This window comes from Phyllobates terribilis, unplaced genomic scaffold (assembly GCF_046119375.1).
Source record: "Phyllobates terribilis strain yellow unplaced genomic scaffold, ASM4611937v1 Scaffold_5__5_contigs__length_657084704, whole genome shotgun sequence".
NCBI lineage: Eukaryota > Metazoa > Chordata > Amphibia > Anura > Dendrobatidae > Phyllobates > Phyllobates terribilis.
The window spans coordinates 170,005,687-170,013,489 of NW_027362765.1; positions in this window are offsets into that span (position 1 = coordinate 170,005,687).

The following is a 7,803-nucleotide window of genomic DNA, read 5'->3' on the forward strand; positions in this document are numbered from 1 at the left end:
ATCCCAGTCTGCCTCTGGCAAGGTGTCCTCAGGTGTCAGGACTCCCATATCCAGGTCAATAGGCAGCTTACCAGGTCTTGCTCTCATTAGGTAAGCCGGGGTGTAGTTGGTGGAATTTACTGGGATGTGGTTATACAAGTCCACCAGATCAGGCAGTTTTTCAGGCCACAGACAGCGTTCTTCCAGGGGCAACGTTTTCAGCAAGTCTATCACCACCTGGTTCATCTTCTCGCACAATCCGTTGGTTTGGGGGTGATAGGGCATTGTCCTTATCTTCTTGCAGCCATAGAGGTTGCAGAACTCCTGGAAGACCTCCCCTTCGAAGGCCGGACCTTGGTCAGTCAACACTTGCTTCCGATACCCGTGTGGACGGCAGAAGTGCTGCGGGAAGGCTCTAGCTGCTGTCTGAGCTGTTAAGTCCTTGACAGGGACCACCACCAGGAACCGGGAGTAGTGGTCTACGATGGTGAGGGCGTAGACGTCCTCGGACCTACTTGGAGCCTGCTTCACATGGTCCAGGGCTACCAGTTCTAGTGGCTGCTTGGTGATGATGGGCTGCAGGGGAGTCTTCTGGCTGGCACGGTCCTTTCTTCTCAGGTTGCACGGGCCGCAGTCTCTGCACCATCTCTCAATGGCCCTTCTCATGCCTACCCAGAAGAACCGTTCACGCAACAGGAACTCCAACTTCTTCCATCCATAGTGCCCTGCTCCGTCGTGGTATGCCTCCAGGACCATAGCCGCGTCTCGTCTCAGGACCACTACCTGCCAAGTCAGCTCATGTGTTCGGGAGTTGACAATTCTCTGGCACAGCTTCCCCTTGTAGAGAAACTGTTTACTCTTCTCTTTCCACAGTTGTTTGGTCTCTTCCGGAGCGTCTGGGTCAAGGCGGGCATCAGCCTGTGTCAGCATCTCTTTTACCAGGCGGATGGCTGGGTCACTGTCTTGCGTCTCCGCCCAGCTGTAGTGGGGTAAGGGATTGAACGTGGCAGAGTGCTTATCCCTTACACTGTGGGAACGCTGGGTAATCCCATGATGGTGGAACGCAGGGAGTTCAATCTCTTCCAGCTCTTCTGGATCTTCCCCTCCATCCGGCAAGTTCGGCATCCTGGACAGGGCGTCTGCGTTGGCATTTGTGCATCCCGCCTGGTACTTGATGGTGAACTCATAGTTGGACAGCCGGGCCATCCATCTTTGCTCCAGGGCACCAAGTCTTGCAGTGTCCAGGTGTGTCAACGGGTTGTTGTCCGTGTACACAGTGAACTTGGCAGAGGCCAGGTAATATTTGAAACGTTCCGTCACTGCCCACACCACTGCCAGGAACTCTAGCTTGAAGGAGCTATAATTCTCAGGGTTTCTCTCTGTGAGCCGTAGTTTTCGGCTGGCATAAGCAATTACCCGCTCTCTGCCCTGCTGGATTTGGGATAGTACGGCTCCTAGCCCCACGTTACTGGCGTCTGTGTGGAGGATGAAAGGCTGGCCGTAATCAGGGTAAGCCAGGATCTCATCCCCTGTGAGGGCCATCTTCAGCTGGCGGAAAGACTCCTCTTCCAGATTGTCCCACCTGAAGGGTGGCTTCTGATTCTTGATCTTTGACTGACCTAACAGGAGGTCTTGCATAGGGGCTGCCATTTTGGTGAACCCGGGGATGAATCTTCGGTAGTAGCCTACCAACCCGAGGAACTGCCACACTTCATTTATGCTGGAGGGTCTTGGCCAGTCCTTAATCACTGTGATCTTATCAGGGTCTGGAGCTACTCCGTCATCACTCACCACGTGTCCCAGGTACTGTACCTTTGGTTTCAGTAGATGACACTTTGAGGGTTTCACCATTAGGCCGTAGACTGCCAGGGCGTCAAACACCTCTGCCAGGTGTTTCAGATGGTCCTCATATGTTTTGGAATACACGATGACATCGTCCAGGTATAGCAGGACCGTCTCGAAATTCCTGTGCCCCAGGCAGCACTCCATCAACCGCTGGAAGGTTCCTGGTGCGTTGCAGAGCCCGAATGGCATACAGTTGAATTCGCTGAGACCCATCGGGGTGGTGAACGCGGTCTTCTCCTTGTCTGCCTCTGCTACAGGAACCTGCCAGTACCCACTAGTAAGATCCAAAGTGGAGAAGAAGTTAGCAGACTTTAATGCAGCTAAAGATTCCTCTATCCTAGGTAACGGGTACGCATCTTTGTGTGTGATACGGTTGACCTTCCTGTAACCTACACACATTCTCATAGTGCCATCTTTCTTTTTCACAAGAACTAGTGGAGCTGCCCAGGGGCTACAGCTGTCCCTGATTACCCCAGCCTCCTTCATTTCTCGCAACATTCCCTTGGCGTTCTGATAGTGTGCAGGGGGTACAGGTCGGCATCTTTCCTTTATGAGTGGATGGTCTCCCGTGGGGATGTGGTGTTCTACCCCCTTAACTTGCCCAAAGTCTAGCGGGTGTTTGCTAAAGACTCTTTCATACTCCTGCACCACCCGGTAGACTCCCTGTTTTTGGTGTGAGGGAGTGGAGTCGGTGCCCACATGCAGCTTCTGACACCAGTCCTCCATTTGTTTCTTGGAGCCGTTACCCTCCTCTGGTTGAGATGGAGGCAAGGGTTCCATGGCCTTTACAGAGTTTTGGTTAACGGTGAACAATTTGGCTTTAGTGGCATACTGGGGCAAGTATACTTCTCTTTCCCCAATGTTTAGGATGCGGACGGGTACCCTCCCATGGCGTACATCGACCACCCCCCGTGCTGTCAAAATGGTGGGCCTACTGTCTGAGTAGACGGGTTCTACCAAGGCTTGGTAGTCCCTTCCTTTAAACCCAATTGCAGTCCGGCACCAGATCATCATCTCACTTTTTGGGGGCATGGCGATAGGGAACGGGTCACTCATCCTAACACTACCAATCTCACCACCAGACAGTTCTACCTGTTGCCTTTTCATCAGGGCTCTGATCTAATTTTGTAGGACACTCTGCTGGCTGGAGCTGGCGTTCACCGCAACCTGCTGTAATATGACAATTATCTCTGCAAGACAATTTTCAATAACATTAGTACCCAAGGTTATCTTAGGGTGGCTTTCACGACGGTCAATGTCTACAATAATCAGTCCTTGCGCTGGCAGTTCAACTTTACCAATTTTTATGGTCACCTCCTTGAATCCCACCTGCGGCACGGGCTGACCATTGCTTGCGATGATGCTCAAATCGTCATCTGGGTAGCGGGTAATATCTGAGTCACTCCAGTACCGCTTAAAGAGCACATAGGGGATGGTGGTTACCTGTGACCCGGTGTCCAGTAGTGCACTCATAGGAATGCCATCCAGCACCACAGGCAAGACCGGTCGTCCCCCTACGTACTTATCACGCCAGCTCGATGGGCCTGATGGTCTTATGCCTGGGGGTCGGCCCTCTGCCCCAGGTTGGGCCCGTTTCAATGACAGTACCTTGTCATATGTCCTGGTTGGTTGCAGCGGTGGCAGATGGGTTGTCCGTCCTGGTCATAGAGGTCGCTGGGCCTTCCTCTGGACGATGGGATCCTCCTCTGCCAGCTCCAAGGGATGTCCTCCGGACTGGAAGCCAGCTGGATCTTTCCTGGGGTGGACACCTGTAAAGACTGCACAGTTCTGGTTAGCGCGGCAACGCTTTTGGTCAGCTCTTGGACCTGATGGTGCAGGTCTGCAGCCGGGGCTCTGTCCATAGCCTGTGCATCAGCTCCCACAGGCTCTGCAGACAAGGGCGCCGCCTCCTGGTGATAGGTGATAGCAGGGAACCTGTAGGTTACAGCGCCACCTGGTGCCGGTTCTCGGAGCACGCGGATGGCCCTGTCTTTAAACTGCGCAAAGTCCAAATCAGGGTTCTGCAAGGCCATTACACGCAACTGGGTTCGGTGGGCACTGGACTGTAGACCCACAATGAACTGTTCAGTGAACAGCTTATCCTCATTACGCACGCTGTCAGGGTCTGCCTGCTTAATGGCTCTCAGGGCCTCCTGCAAATTCAAAGCATAGTCCCGTATACTGTCTTGTGCCCGCTGTTTGCATCGATAAAATTTTAGTTTGATCTCTGCTGAGGTGCGGGTATCTAAAGTGTCCTTTAGACGGGCCAGTATTTCCTTTACAGTCCCCTTTTCCCTGGCTGACCAGGACTTCACTTCTCTTTGGGCTGCTCCGATTAACTGGCTTATCAGGATGCTCACTTTTTGTTCCTCGGACAGGGGGTATACTTTGAATAGGCTATACAGTCTTTCTTTAAAGTCGCTCAGGGTATGCGACTCCCCTGAGTACTGGGGTAACCATGCCGCTCCGGGGATATACGGCATCGTGAACGGCATCACTGCGGCAGCAGCCGCGCTGGCGGTGGGAGCTCTCTCCATTCCTGGTGTCATCCTCCCCCCTAGTTAACCGTGGCCTACCTTCCGTTGCTTCTTCTCTGTAGGCCGCGGCTCAGCAGGCGATCGTCGGGGTCAAGGACCTTGCGTCGCGCGCTAGTGACGTCGGCGTCCGATGGGCTCCTTCCAGGACCGAGCGCAGCGTCAGTGCGTAAGGCGGGGCTTCAGCTCTCGCGTGCTCTTGGCGTCCACGCCCCTCTTCTTCCCGCGCGGCGTCCCAAAAATGGCGCCCAATGGCGGGAAAATGGCTGCGGATGGCGGGAAACTTCACCACGGTAACTATCACAGTCTTTCTTCAGGCACGCAGTACCCGGTGGTTGCGGGCATGAAATCCAAAGTTGACGCGCCCCCTGGGCCGTGTGTGTGGGGGAATACCCGGAGCCGGGTCTCTGTGTAATGCTAGGGGTTGTAGTCTCCGTGGCGGCGACCTGGTACCGTGGCTCAGGGTGGTCAAACCAGTGGAGAATCTGTTTCTTTGGTTTTGTAATGTTTAAATGTCCGACTACGCCACCAGTGGATTGCGGTCACTGAGAACTGCCGCGGTGGGGCAGACCGCTGAGGCTGTTGTTGTATGCGCAGCAGAGGGTAGTATAACTCCCCACGGGAGGAGTATAGCCTCAGGGCAGCGTGTGTAGATGGTGAGGGTTGTGGTGCATGGGCGCAGCAGAAATGACTCAGATTCCGTGCAGTGCAGTTCAGGGTCTTTACTGTTAGTAATGAAGAAGGCCCTGCCGGGAGTACTGGCTAACGTTAGAGGCCTGGTCAGTCTGTGAGCGAACAAGAGTCCCCCTGGCCAGGTGGAGGTGTAGGCCTTCCCGTCTGACTGCACTCTTCCTGGCTACCCTGCTGTAGTCGTGTAGTAGCCCACGTCCCTGAGTGTACCGTGTGGTGCTCACCCGTATGGCTGGTGACTTGGGGCCTTTGGTGCCTTCCGCTCCTCGATGGCGGTGCCGGTCCCTTGCTTGTGACTGAGCCTCCGGGCTTTCTATGGCCAGAGGACCTGAAATCCCCTGCCAGGTGGTTTCTGCTGCTGGATGTGAATATCCTCACAGCCTCAGACTCCGGTGTCCGGTTCTCTGGGTCTTTGGCCAGGACGAGCTCTGCTTGCTCCAGTCCCTGGCCTTCAGCTCCTGTCTCCTACAGAGCTCCTTGCTGCTCTGTCCCTCTCTCTGGAACTACTCGACTCTACACTCGAACCCCACCCCAGATCCAGTTTATAAAGGGCAGGTTCCTCCCCTCCCTGGACTGGGGCAGGAGGCGTTGCATGCAATAGTGCTCCTGACCAGGAAAACCCATGCTCGCTCTCAGACATGGTATTTCTACCACTGTGGCAACAAGACACCCTGGGGTGCCACATCAGCTTATTACAATTGATGTAAAAACAACATCAGTTGGCATCAGGCTTTTTCACCAGTTTATATTGAAAAATAGGCGATCAGGATCAAGAAACGCAACATGTAGTGTTTTCTCATCTGGCTCCTTGAAGGGTCCACCACAAGAACTGATGTACCGGATAAATAAGAACGATCCCATATAATACTATGGGATCAGTTCTTGCATCAGTTTCCTCACTGTCCTTGCAGGAGGAAAAGAAAAAAGGAAGCAGGATAGGTGGTATCAAGTATTTAGTCACTGCAAAATAAGACTTCTGTCTGAATTGTTGGGAGTAATGAATAAGGACAAAAATTGGCAGGGACAAATCTCTAAAACTGTCACTGCTACTACAATATTCAGTGATCCGATAATCATTATTTAATACATACATTGTTTTTGCAATCTTTAGTGAGTTTAAGTCCAAAATTAGAGCTTTGCAATCCAAATGTCCTTGTTACAGGGCTATTCCCAGCTTGTTAATTTATGGAATATACACAGGATATGCCATAAGTGTACAATGGATGCGAATCCCACCACCGAGCCTGCTTCTACCTCATGAACAGGGCTCTGAGGTGTCCCACTCTCAGTGGAGAGGTGGTCAGAATTCCTATTCATCTGCATGGGAATTCCAACCACCTCTCCACTGACAGCAGAGCGCGTCAGGACCCCGTTCTTGAGACAGATGCGGGTACCATTGGTTGGACCTATTTCTACGCTACATATGTGGACTATCCTGTGGATATGCCATAAATGTATGAGGTGGGAATACACTTTTAAAAGCCTGATATGGCATATTTGTGAGACAGACTATGTCCATATGCCCCATAAGGATACATAGACACCATAGTGGAAGTCTCCAGCTGAGGACCACCCTCTATCAGACAAGATGGAGACCCACTGATAGACCACAGCTCTAACACTCTCATTGCATTTATATATTATCATTGCAAATAGTTAAGTAACTTTATAAATATATTGCTGCTCGAGCTCTTTCACTACAGTAGGATGGTTAGGATCTGTTTACGACCACCAATCGGTAAACCTTTACTGATCGATGGTTGTTTGAACACCTGTTTGCACAGGCAGACCAAAGTAAAAGATACGCACTGAGCAATCCATGGTAGATCGCTCAGTGCACATAGGCTGCCATTGTTCACGCTGGTGTGAGTCGTCTTTACAAAGGACAATGCATAGCTGAGAACTGTGAACTTTTGTGCTGCATAAAAGATCATTTTGCCTGGTGAACGAGCGTTTTGCTCGTTAATTTGGTGATCTGCAGCTTGTAGACATGGCAAGATAATTATGAAACAAGCATTTTTTAACAGCACTCATTCATGATAATCATGCAGTGTGAATATGACTCGCCCCCTGGGCCGTGGGGTACCCGGAACCGGGCTTCAGTGCGATGATGGGGGTAGTAGTGGCAACCCGATCCCGTGGCTCAGGGTGGTCAGACCAAATGCTGTGGCAGTCTATTTGTAGATTTATGAATGTCCGACTACGCCACCCGTGGATTGCGGTCAGGGATGACCGCCGCTGCAAGGCAGACCACTGAGGCTGATGTTGGTGTGCAGCACAGGGATAGGATAACTCCCCACGGGAAGAGTGTAGCCTCAGGGCAATGTAGGTGGATGCTGGGGGTGATAGTGCAGGCGCAGCATAAATCACACAGAGTCCAATGGTGCAGTTCAGGCCTTTTACTCACAGTTGTTATCCAAGTCACTTCCGTCGGCAAGGACTGACTGAGCCGTGCTGGGTCCACCAGGTGAGGGGCTCGGTCAACCCCCAGGCAATTCAGGAGTATGGCACAGGACCCCCTTCTATCCTTTCTCTGGCCTCTCGTGCCCCACCAGTGACCACGCTTCTGTCCAGCTGCCTCGGGCCTTCTCTGGTAAAACTTGGCGCCAGTTTCCCTGACCCTATGTGGTGCCTTCCTAGCGGGTGTTGCAAGGGGTCGCACCAATAAATGATCACGACCTCCGGTTTTTGGCTGAGGGATTATTTACCTCCACCAACTTGGGAATCCGGTACCCTTCCACGGCCTGACCCTTCA